Raw genomic sequence first — 13,684 nt, 5'->3', positions numbered from 1 at the left:
TGATGAGTCTCGATTTCTGCTGCGAAATTTACATGGCATCGGTAATTGGCATCAACAAAATGAAAGCATGGATCCATCCTGCCTTGTATCAACAGTTCAGGCTGGTGGTGTTGGTGTAATGGTGTGGGGGATAATTTCTTGGCACAGTTTGGTCCCATTAGTACCAATTGAGCATTGTGTCAACGCAACAGCCTACCTGAGTACTGTTGCTGACCATGTCTATCTCTTTATGACCACCGTATACTCATCTTCTGATGGCTACTTCCAGCAGGATAACGCGCCACGTTATAAAGCGCGATTCATCTTAGACTGGTTTCTTTACCATGACAATGAGTTCACTGTACTCAAATGGCCTCACAGTCACCAGAGCTCAATCCAATAGAGCACCTTTGGGATGTGGTGGAATGGAGATTCGCATCATGGATGCACAGCCAACAAATCTGCAGCAGCTGTGTGATGCTATCATGTAAATATGGAACAAAACCTCTGAGGAATATTTCCAGTACCTTGTTGAATCTCTGCCATGAAGGATTAAGGCAATTCTGAAGGCTAAAGGGGGTCCAACCTGGTACTAGTGAGGTGTGCCTAATAAAGTGGCCAGTGAGTGTATATTTCTCGTACTTTGTGTTCATTTTCCATTTTTATATTCATAAATAATTGCATATATTTTTTATTATATTGTTTTGTTAAAAATATTACATATCTTGCATATTACATATAAATCCATATTTACTTGTACATTTATATTTATTCATTCATTTTGTTGTCGGCTTAGTCCCTTTATTAATCTGGGGGTCACCACAGCGGAATGCACAGCCAACTTATCCAGCACGGTTTTACGCAGCGGATGCCCTTCCAGCCACAACCCACCTCTAGAAAACATCCATACACACTCATATACACTTATACACTACGGACAATTTAGCCTACCCAATTAACCTGTACCACATGTCTTTGGACTGTGGGGGAAACTGGAGCACGCGGAGGAAACCTACGTGAAAGCAGAGAGAACATGCAAACTCCACACACAAACGCCAACTGACCCAGCCAAGGCTCGAACCAGCGACCTTCTTACTGTGAGGCACTCCCTATTGCGCCACTGCGTCACCCGATTTATATAAATAAAACCATGTTATTTCATTAAATGTATTTTGTTTCTTTAACAATACCAGCAATGACAATTAATTATGATTAATGATGATAAAGACACTCTAGCTACTTGGTTACATTTTGCTGGTTAACACACAACATATTTGTGCTATTTTTGGAGCTGTGTCCCATTGCTGAAAGATTAATGTGCCATATATGATTCTTCAGCATCTCTGGGCAGGTAATTTCCTCCATCAGCCTTTCCGTAGACGGTGACCTCCTTTTACATGGCAGGTCTGCTCTGTCAGAGAGAGCGTTATTAGACAGTAAACTGGCTGTGTGAGGTGAATGAGAGAGGGCAGCTCTATGAAGATGGTTAATCTGGTGAGTTCCTCTCACCTTTGCCCCGGGGTGAAACATCTACAAGGCATAATTACCACATTAAACTTGCAGGAAACACCTCCAGTGTGCTTAGAGAAATAGAGAGCTTAGTCTGTCATTTTCTCCATCCCTCTTACTCTACCTGCTCTAATTGCATCACACTAGTGAATGAGAAGAGAAATGATTACTGTTCATGTAGTCTATAGGGGGTTTCACACCAGGGGAACTTTTTCACAGTTCCTAGAACTATCAGTGGAAGTAGCTGCTTTTTGGCATGTTTGCACTGCAGGAAGCTGGAGCGATAAAAGTTACAGGAACACATTTTGAGGAAAATAAATTAGCTCCTATGTTACAATAGGGTCTAAGCCAGCTTAATAGCAACAACAGTTTGTAAGTTTATGCTGATTGGGAGAATGCATGCCTTATAGAGCTGTCGAAAAAACAATTAAGAAATCATTCATTCATTTTCTTTTCAGCTTAGTCTCTTTGTTAATCAGGGGTCCCCACAACTTATCTAGGATATGTTTTTATGCAGCGAATGCCCTTCCAGCTGCAACCCATCATTGGGAACAATACCTGTCAGCCCTCCTGTATTTCCCACGATTCTCCTGTATTTGACAGTTCTATCCCCCTATCATACCGTAAATGTATTTTCCCGTATTTCTCCTGTATTTTCAGTCTTTCTCTAAAGGATGGCAATAAACATTAAAGAGCCGAGCCTCCCTATACTCAACCCATACCGCCAAACCACCAGGGGCTGCCCTTTGCTCTTAAATGTAAGTCTGTTCTGTGCTTTCGTTTTATTTAGGCATAAAACAAAATATACAAATGGCGGGATTGCTTTTCCTTTTCATTACAGGTGTCGTCGACCCTCCTATGCAAACCACAAAACAGTCATATAGCGGTGCGTGACTGTCAGCTGACGTGGTCCATAGTGATAAAGTACACAAAAGAAAGATGTCGATTTTTTTGTTCCAAACACAATTCATTTAGCCCTAAATGAGCATAAAAAATTAGGAGAGCAATCAAATACTTTTATTATAACATAGATGTGTGCATTTTTAAAGTGACACCTCTGTTATTTAATGTAATCAATCAATAAAAATCTTAATAAACAAAAGATTCATTTGCTGCTCTTTAATCAGAATGTGTAAAATATACAGTGAAGAAAAGATTGATGAGATTTGATAACTTGATTCTATTGCTTTTTAACAGCTATTCATTTTAATAAGCTAAACTGTTTGCTAATGTATTTGCTGCTAATTTATACTATTTATTTTTTCTTTTGTAAATAATAATCAAACCTATTACTGACCGTTTTACTGTTTATTTATAATGAAACAGCTCCAGATAAACAAATTTGGTAAATTGGGGATTTTGGGGGGTGATGACCCTTATTATGGTGGGCATATCCCTTATTTTCACATACCAATGTTGACAGATTGAATCGTTTAGACAACTGATTTGCTCAAAACACTTTGGCTGCATCAAAATAATTCCATATTCCCTGTTTTTTTAGCTACATTGAAACTAAAATGTGTTATAACCTCTGTGTGCTTTAAATGAAATTAATTCTATATCATATCATGTTTTGTTTGTTGTTGTTTTTATGATTTGTTTTGCAGTGATAATTACAGTTATGGTTTTATAATCAGTTATAAATCTTAGTTATTAATTTAGTCAAACAATTATTTAATTTAGATTTTTAATTCATTTATGTTTATCATTTATTATATTTATTTAGGCTTCCTGATTCCACCTTAAGTCGCTAGAGAAGCAATGGTTCGTGATGCACTGTGGCTGAGACAAACACGCTGAGCCCAAGATGTTTGTAGCAAAACTTAATATAAACTTGAAACATGACATACCAAACAGCAATTTGTGGGTTGAATACCTGTTGCATATGGCGTTAAAAAGGCTAATTATTGTGGTGTAGCATGGTGTTCAGTGATATAGGGTTGTTGCGTGTGCCGTGGCAGTCAACTAAAAATATGGCTACCCCACTCTTATTCACTCTTCCTAACACCTGTGCGAGTGTGCACACACTTTATTTGCTAGCAGGTGCCAGGTATGCCCATGTGACCAAAATATATTTCAACACTGTGAAAAAAACCCAAACCAATCGGTATACAAATAAACATTATAATTAAATGAAAATTAATATGGCTCCTACAATATTTATTGATTTGATTATCTTATTTGATATATTTCTTATTACTCGCTTTGCTTTTAGTGTTTTTCCATTTAGTCTTATTTTGATGGTGTTTCATGAAATGTTCTTCTCCACTGATATGAGATATGAGGGTATGTCTCTAATTCTAGGTCATGTGGCCTGATGTACTTTATAACATTTGTTATGATTATGCTGTTCAGACGAACGAGAGCGCATCGAAACATGTAATGTTTGAATAATTAATCAATTCCATGAGTGTTTAATAAAAAAGGTCAGAAGAAGTTTTTCTATAATGTTTAACATATTAGCAATTTATTGAATACAAATGAATAATTCAAATCACAGAATTCTGTCATCCTCAATGCAATGCATGAGTTACATTCAGAGATGCGCAACCACTTTCATTTCCTGACTTCAGCTTATATAGGCAACTGATATTAACAGGTGGAGTTTAGTGAAATTCATCACTTGTCAATCATTCTCGAGTCCGTTGGCCGCATCCATACATACTTCCTCTTTTTCTATGAATTCTCTGCACAACATTAAAAGCATTAGACTTTCTCAACTGCACATATTCTGTGTTCAGTTTTAACACATTTCCGCTGAAAGGAAGTTTAGCTGCAGAGCTCAAGTTAATTTTAGACAACCAGGCCTTTGCATTTCTATTAGCTTCATCTACTTCTGCAAAAAATGCTTCATTAGTATGCAAACCACATCACACTCAACAGAAGAAGTTCTGTTAGTTTATCACTATTAAGCAATACAAATACAATTGTTTAATGGAAAGAAAAATATGCAAAAATAATAAATATATATATTTCTTTTTCACAACAGCAACTTTTAGATTATTCAAAAAACCCTGCTCTTTCATTATCATAACTAACATCACAACTGCTAATTCAGTTAATGTTAACAGGTTTGGGTATTGGAAACTCTGCTAACTTGTTGTCTAAATACCTGGAGAAACTGACATTTCCTGACAAGATCTGACATCTGGGACTGGATCTTTTTTATTTGGCGAGGAGGCAGTGATCTAACGACTAAAATAAAAACCATTGTAAATTTGACCATATATTTTATGCAAAGGAATACTTGAATTGAATTTTATTTTTACGGTTGAGTCATTAAATCATTCATTCAACCTACTAGTTCTAAAGCACTGTTTCATGTAGAATTGCCAAACATGGCTTGGTGATCAACAGACATTCATTCTGCTTTGTTCAATTTAAATTTTTCAACAAAAATTGTTACTTTAGGAATAGATTTTATCAATTTATCACATTAATTTTTACCAAAAAAAAGTATCCTCAGAAAGATTTTGTCATATTTAGCTTATAATAATATTTTAGCTATAAGTACTGTACAGTACGCACACACCAGACTGTCTTTTTCATTTTATGTCATAAATTTTATTTGTTTACAACTTCTTAACAGTCTGAAACTTTCGGTGTATTTCCAGGTTTAAATTAGAATGCCAGATTTTGAGAGAGGCCTTGCAAGTTTTGACCCTGTCGAATCTTTCCATCACATTTTCTCCCATGTGGTTCTGTCACTCCATCTTGCTTGTTATCTCATCCGCATATATATCCCCTAAAAATGTCCATACATGTCAACCAAACAGTCAGAGGAAAGACAAAGCCACTGAGTTAATTGCCCATCATTTACAGCAGATGGCTGCTGACAATATGTAAATTGTAGTGTGTGTGTGTGTGTGTGTGTGTGTGTGTGTGTGTGTGTGTGTGTGTCCAAATGAGGAAATTTGGTCAATTATTTTATTTCTCTTGATTGATAGTTAATGACTATGAGCTGATAACAGCTGCAATTACTGCTTGTCATTTTCCCAGCCTCCTTTATGCTCAATTTTAAATATTTAAGCATGTAAAACATGATAACTGGTTAGGAAATAGGATTTTATGCCTCATATGAACCCACTAAAATAATGCTATCACATGCCATTGCTTGTCTTCATCATGATTCAATAATAATGAATCATGACTTATGAATAGGAATTTTGAAGCTTAGAGTCTTTATAGTGTTTTTCACACAACTTACCATAGAAGTCAGTATTATTTATAGGGCTTATTATTATTGCAGTCAAATGGTAAAATTGGTTACTTGTATTGAGCTGTTTTCGATGCCTTTTCAGCAGTTTTTATTTTCAGTGTAATGGAAAATCAGCTTAAAGGTACAGTTTGTAAGTTTGACACCCAGTGGTTGACCTAGGTATTGCACTCCTGGTTCAAAACACATGCAAGCGCAGGTTGCCAGATTGGTGCCAACAACAAGAGAGAGTCTAACTATCAAGCCTAAAGGCTGATTTAAGTTGTGTTCTAAATAAAAGCAACTGCTCATGACAGAAGGAATATTTTTCTGGAGTTTTTGCCCTAACCAACACCTGAAATTTATATTTTAAAACAGCTTCTATTCACTTCAGGGGCTTTGTTCAGTGTATTGCTAATAATGTATGGTTAAATGTCATTTTACAGGACATTTATTGCCATACTACTGAAAGCAGCAGCAGATAGTTAATAAAATAAACCGTTTGAAATTTAACTTCAGAACTGTGATTCTGCAAACCAACACAAATCAGTGATTCAGCATGTAAATTTAAGAATGTTAAAAAGGTTTAATATGTATTAAATAGATTATAAACCATACCAGTTCATTGGAGGGCAGTAAGTGCACTATTCTGTGCTTCTGAATGGCTGTATTGAATTTTTTGCCGTGCTGCTTCTGGAGCAAACTGCCAAATTACTAGTCACTGCATATCTCCTCATCTAACGTGTTGATGGTACACAGGGTTACAATGTAACCTGCTCACCCAATGTTTATGCTAGTAATATTATTAGTATTAATATTATGATATTATTTGCTAATCAATAGCCACCTCATGTGAATCTGTGTCTCATTCCAGAAGCTGCTACTGTTCACAGAAGGTAGCATTTCGGTCATGGACGCACACTTTGAGAGCCTTTGTGACTGAATGAATGAAATACACTGTTTTCTACAAAGATAACCTGGGGTGCTGAAATATAATTAGCTAAACTGGCATTGGGCTGGTTAAATGACCAAAACAAAGACAGACATTCCAACACATAACTCAAACTTTCAAAGCAGAACATCTGACTTTAGCAGTGTTTTTCAGATGAAGAGGAATGTTCACTAAGCAAGCATGATTTCTAAATATCTGCAAACATATTATGGTATTTTTATGCTTTAGAAGTGTCAGAAACTTACATACACACCGAAAAAAGTGGTGCATGCAGAACTGTTGCAAACTATTTATTTGTGTTAAATTTAAACAAACAAATTAAGTTTAATAATTTTCAACCTAACTTGTTTGTTTAAAGTCAGCCCAAATAAATTGTTTACAACCAACTAACGTAAAAAATTGAGTAAATCCAAGGAATCATCTTTGAATAATTTTTTTTCAGTGCAGCACCTTTAAGTAAACTTTAGCTACTACTAAAAACTAAACTGCTAAACTTATTAGAAGAAATGTTGATTCGAAACAACATGAGGGTGAGAAAATAGAAGCATTTGGTTTTGAAGCATTCTACAATAGCTTTACATCCATACAGGGTGAATAATAATTATTTTTGTAATAAACCCTGTAGTCCGCTTCCTTTATAAGTTGCTAAGTGGACTTCTGCGACTCTGAACACCATGATGCTTCCCATCATGTCCACAGCACAAATCAAACTCCCCACATTTTTTTGAGGGTCAATGTTGCTTCACTGCATGATGCAAATATGTTACAAACTTAGATTTGTGCAGGAATAAGGAATAAGTGCATGTTTTTTTAGCTGCTAGCATGAATTAGCATGTTTATATCATATATGTGGGCAGCACAATGGCGCAGTGGGTATCGCTCTCGCCTCACAGCAAGTAAGTCATTGGTTTTAGCCTTGGCTGTGTTAGTTGGCTTTTCTGTGTGGAGTTTGCATGTTCTCCCTATGTTCATTTACGTGAGTTTCCTCTGGTTGCTTCGGTTTCCCCCTCAAGTCCAAAGACATGCGGTACAGGTGAATAGGGTTAGCTAAATTGTCTGTATGTATGTGTGTGAATGAGGGTGTATGGGTGTTTTCCAGTCATGGGTTGCAGCCGGAAGGGCATCCGCTGCTTAAAAAATATCATACATTTAATATACAGTGTATAGCTAGAAGTAACACACATGTTTCTGTCATAAATTAGCATGTTAATACTTGTTTAAATTATTATGATTCTAGCATGACATATCATGATATCATGTTTTAGTATGTTTAGCATGAATTAGCATTTTGTAGCATGCTTCTAACAAGAATTAGTAGGTTGTTAGCCTAATTTAACATTACCGTATTTTCAGTTTGTTTTTAGATTGAATTAGATTGTTAGCGGTGTGTTTCAGCTTAGCATGGACCTAATATTAACATGCTGCTAGTATGTTTTCAGCTTTCTATAAGGAATTAGCATGCTGCTAGCACATTTCTAGCATGTTCTAGCATGCTTCTGGCATCAATTAGAGCATGTAGCTAGCCTGGTTTAGCTTGTTAGCCTATTTCTATAGTTGTTATTGAAGAAGAATGTAATAGTATTGCACAGTGCATGAAAGGTAACAGTTGTAAACATATAACATGTGCATTTTAAATGAGCTCAGCTCTGCCTTCCAAATGAAGCTCTCTCTGTGAAGAGCATGGAGTGTGAGTGTAATGTGAGACTGGTGGTTTTAATACTGAACATGAATTGAATCAGGACTCGATGGGATCAATGGTGGAAGCAGAGGCTCAGTCCACAGAGCGTGATCTGTGTTCCAGTGGGCAACGAACAGGAAGCTGTGAAACCACAGCCGTGCAGAGTCCCTGTCACTGGATCGATACGGCTTCTGTAAACACTCACCTTCTTATTATCCTGCCGTGCCTGTAAATCAGGTCTAAGCGTAAAGTGCTTCCACAACAGACTGAGAGTGTGTGTATGTAAATATGAGGGAAGCTCCTTGGATATTAATAGCTCCTTTCCCACACTAGAAAGCTGAAATCCTTTGAATGGCTTTTGAGTGAACTACTATATAGTCGATGATATTGAAGAATGTACCCAGTAGTCACACAACATCATAAGATGTTAATATTAGGTTAGATTTAGGTCATGACGTCAGTTGACCAAAATTCAATGTCTAGCCAGCGTCTAAGAATGTTATTTTGACATCCAAAAACGACTTCAAATTACGTTGATATTTGGTTGATTTTAGGTTGTGTTGGAAAGTGACCAAAATCCAATGTCTGATAGATGTCATAATGGTAATGCTACACAACGTCAAGGTGTAACATTAGACGTTAATATTTGGTTGATTTCAGGTTGATTTTATGTTGGACATTGGACATTGACTTCTGAGTTCTGACGTCAACACAATTTTCATTTCCAAACAAAATCCAACGTCCCCACGACGATGGGGTATGTTGGGGTACAACGTGAATATCACATCATGTTGACGTCCTGTACCTGCAGGGTATATTGACTATTGCTCCAATCTCTTTTCAAGTTAAAGAAACATGATGAAGCTATAATTTATGGTACAGTGAAGTATCAAATCTTAGATGTTTCTTCTGTGTGTGTGTAGTGTGATTGTGATTTATGTTATATTACCTTTAATGCAGTGTGGAATTCAGCTGTTTGTGAATTATTATTATTATTATTATTATTTAAAAACTAAATGAATTAACAATAATAATATTACCATTTTTTATTATTTTTATTAAATTTATTTCAGGCTAATGCTGTTCCAGACTACATATTTTGAACAGTTTGCCTTTCATTTTCAAGAGAAATCATTCCCTTATAAAATTACCCTTATTAATGAGCCCAAAAGCAGATGTGGTCTTGAAGTACATCAAGTCTTGTGTGAAAACATGAAACGAGCAGTCTGTTAAAACATGTCCCTCTCTCACGCTGCATATTTTGATTGGATTAAATGTTTGTTATTAAGTGTTATTGGAGCCAGATGGAGTCTTGTTCATTTTACAGTAATTAGGACAAGATGAATTACTACACATACTGTGTGTTACTGTTGCATCCCATCATCTGTTCATACACACGCAATGTGCAGTATGTTGTGATTTGAGTGTCTGGATTACACAGTCTCGTTAAGTCCAATGTACAAAAGTAAATTACAAAGAAATAAATCCCATTCAGTGAACTTAACCCTCTGGCATGGTGTTGCCCTGAGGCAACAAACCATTTGGCCAACAAAAAACTCCTTTAGTTTTTTAAAAATTAAATTATAGCAAAAAAATCTAATGATAGGTTGATGAACAATGAAATTTGAGGTGGGTGTGGATTTGAACTGTTCTCTGGGGGCAAAAGAGACATTTTTGGGAGCATAGTCTACTTGAGCACACTGTTAGCAGAATGTAAGATAGATTCAACTTGTTAACATATTTAAATGTACATATCTTTATATTAGAAATATGTGTGATGTGCATGGATATGTGAAGAAGTATATTTGTCTGAGAAAAGATACTTTTTGTTATTAACTATATTCACTCAAAAAATATATTTTTACTTGTTCAAACTACTTATTTAAAATGAGCTGAAATAACACAATTTTTGAGATTTTATTGGGACAACTTAATTTTTTATGTTCAATCCACATAAATTTGTTAAATGTTTTAAGTTAACTTAATCGATTTGTGTTGGGACAACATGGATGAATTGTGTGGAACCCTACATTTTTTACAGTGTACTAAAATGGTCGTTTTTCATTTGTTGCCTATACGTTTTCTTTCAAAGGCGCAAATTAAACTTGCAATAAGCCACAGTTCTGCACAGTTCATCTTTAAGTTTGATTAAACTAATTGAGTTCTTCAGGCCTGTTTGAAATCTACAGGTAAGTGTGTGGAAGCAGGGTTGGAACTAAACTCTGCAGGGCTGCGGCTCTCCAGGAACTGAGTTCGATGTGCTTCTGGAATCAGCCCACTTGGTAGTCATGGATACACAGAAAGGGAGATACAGGATGCAAAGATTCACCTAAAGGAAGATGCCCAAACTCTGTCCTGGAGGGCCGGTGTCCTGCAAAATTTAGTTGCCAGGCTGCCAATACGTTTCTAGCTAGTTAGAGCATGAGTAGCTGGTTCAGGTGTAATTGGGGCTAGAGCTACACTCTGCAAGACACCAGCCCAGCAGGAACAAGTTTGGGCACCCCTAACCAAAAGCCAAGTGACAAAAATGTGGCACCCACCTTTGCTTCACATGTACCGACAACTGCTGAAATTCTACAGTGAATAATTGGTAAACAAACAATGGTAAATAAGTACATTCACAGGAACACACAATACAATATTTATGGCTATTTTTTGATGAAATATCACTTGTTGATATTGTGTTAAATTAACACTCTTTCTAATGTATTTATGACTTGTTTGAACTTCATTACTACAGAAAACCTTGGCGTTTTAGTGCCCTAACAGACCAAACCAAAATCTAGGGCGAGTACATTTTAGAATTGATTTATTATAAGGGACCCCCAAGCACCCAAAAATATAAAAAATATTTTTTTTCCTCCTAAAACAAAAAATTCATACTAAGAGTGTTAATAAATATGCATAACTAGAAAGGTATGTCAGATTTTATTTTATTTTTTCTTCTTTTGTCTGTTAAGGTAGATATACCAGTTGCATTGCAGTGTTAGATATAAAAGTGTGTTGCCTTGAAGTCAAGGATTCACCTCTAGTGATGGAGCATCACAGCAGGCTTGGAGTGTTTATTCGAGAGCAGAAACAGAGTTCAAAAGCAGCTTCAAAGCAAGGAGGACCTCTGTTGGTCAAGATCCAGCACTGAACACCGAGCACGGACAAGTAAATGGCCACTTCTCTGTCACTGTTCATTTGAATTGCAAATTGTGAGCTCCATGGAAACAAATTCGTGAAAGGAAAATTTGCTGGTTCAAAATGCTTGAATCATTCTAGTGAACCGGTTCATCATGAACAGATGTCTCTCATAGTTTATGATAATCCTTATCTAATCCTTAGTTCATCCTGAAGTGTCTACCTTTTCATATCTAATTTATTGAATATCCAAATCATGCTGAACAGTCCTCTTTCCCTCATGCCTTATTTGTAATGTTTAATTCATTCTAGTCCTCATTCTCATACTGTTTAGTTCATATTAGTTGTGTATTCATTTATTATCAGTATAGGCTTTTATATTTCATTGATTCTTGTGAATCAGTTTTACAAGAACAGACCTTTTGTTTTATTCTATTGAATCATTTAATTCTGAGCAGATCTGTCTCTCCTTTAGTTTTGAATATTTGATTCATTTGATCTTCCAGCCACAACCCAACACTGGGAAGCACCCATACACACTCTTTCACACACATACACTACGGCCAATTTAGCTTATTCACTCTACCTATAGCGCATGTCTTTAATATGTGGAGGAATCTGGAGCACCTGGGGGAAACCCACGCTAACACGGGGAGAACATGCAAACTCCACACAGAAATTACAACTGACACAACCGAGGCTCGAACCATTGACCTTCTTGCTGTGAGGCGATCGTGCTACCCACCTTTTTCCAGTGAATCAGTTTCTCATAAACAGACTTTCTCTTTTATGTAGTTGAGAATGTCAGATTCATTCTTACTGATTTAATTCTGAACAGTGAATCTATTTATCCTGAAGTCTCCATTGTTTAGTTCATTCTAGTGAATCAGTTCAAATTGAATTATGCTCTCTTTGTCATTTTTCTGTCATGTTTAGGATGTTTGATTCATTCTAACTTATCAATTCCACTTGAACAGACCTTTCTCTTATATTGAGACTGTCTATATCAGTGGTTTCCAACCTGGGGTCCGCGCCCCCCTAAGGGGGGCGCCAGAGTTCACAGGGGGGGCGCGGGAGAGGATAAGTATTGAGGTAGAAAAAGGCATAAAAATGCTCCACTATTATAAAGGGCTTTGCAATTAATCGAATATCCGATTTAGATTTCGGTTTCAAACGATTATAAAAAAGCATTAATCGAGATTAATGATTATTGCATCATATTTTGCCATGTTCCAGTTGTACACGCTCTTAAATGGCTCTTAAAAGCGCGAAAGAGCTTATGTGTGTGTGCAGCACGATCACGCAGTCAGAAGCATGCGGCCGGTCAGCATTCACTCTCATTCACACACTGAGACGAGCAGAGGAGCGCAGACATCTAAAGTCATCTTAACGTGAGCGATTTAATGGTCAAATAGATGTCAAAACGCGGTGTTAAGTGATTATTTATATTAATCCTCATTTGTGTAATAAACAAACGAGTTGAGGATCAAAAGACAAAGAGAAACCATTAAAGAGACAGTGCGCTATAATCCTTCTGCCGCCTGTTTTTATCATTATTAAACAAACATAACAAGAAAACCCTCACTGCTCTTGACTGAAGGACTGCTGTAGCTAAAGTGTTTTTCTTACAGTGAAGATGCTTAAAACACAGTTTGTTTTATATTTTTATTCTATTGTATTTATTTCTCTTTCCTTTGCAGGGTGGAAAATAACTGTATGTATACAGTTGAAGTCAGAATTATTAGCCCTCTTGAATATTAGCAAACCTTTTCCTGCCCAATTTCTGTTTCATGGAAAGAATATTTTATTAACTTATTTCTGAACATAAAAGTTTTGATATCTCATTTCTAATTACTGATTTCTTTTTGTCTTTGCTATAATGACAGCACATAATATTTTACTAGATATTTTTCAAAATACAAGCATTCAGATTAAAGTGCAGTTCAAAGGCTTAATTAGGGTAATAAGGCAAGTCATTATAACAGTAGTTTATTCTGCAGACAATCAAAAATATATATTGCTTAAGGGGGCTAATAATATTGACCTTAAATTGGTTTCAAAATATTTAAACCTTTCTTTATTCTAGCTAAAATAAAACAAATAGAAGAAAAAATATTATAGGAAATACTGTTAAAATTCCTTGCTCTGTTAAACATAATTTGGGAAATATTTATTTAAAAAAAAAATCTCAGGAGCGCTAATAATTTTGACTTTAACTGGCAATGGTTTTGAATAATCGTGATTA

The 13,684-nt window shown here is 36.0% G+C and overlaps 1 long non-coding RNA gene across 2 annotated transcripts in view; it reads left to right on the top strand.

Moving 5' to 3' along the window:
- Nucleotides 1-13,684, top strand: part of LOC108181550 (uncharacterized) — a 175,769-nt gene that overhangs the window by 148,033 nt on the left and 14,052 nt on the right. The window contains exon 3 of one of the 2 annotated variants that reach the window (XR_012399401.1): nt 2,149-2,248. The exons of the other annotated variant lie outside the window; for it this stretch is intronic. This is a non-coding gene — a long non-coding RNA (uncharacterized lncRNA). Of the gene's footprint in view, nt 1-2,148; nt 2,249-13,684 lie in introns of those variants that run through there. 2 annotated transcript variants of the gene reach the window in all.

The sequence above is a fragment of the Danio rerio genome, chromosome 24, assembly GCF_049306965.1.
Source record: "Danio rerio strain Tuebingen ecotype United States chromosome 24, GRCz12tu, whole genome shotgun sequence".
NCBI classification, from domain to species: Eukaryota; Metazoa; Chordata; class Actinopteri; order Cypriniformes; family Danionidae; genus Danio; species Danio rerio.
The sequence above is the reverse complement of the archived record's forward strand: the minus strand, read 5'-3'. Positions and strand labels throughout refer to the sequence as shown.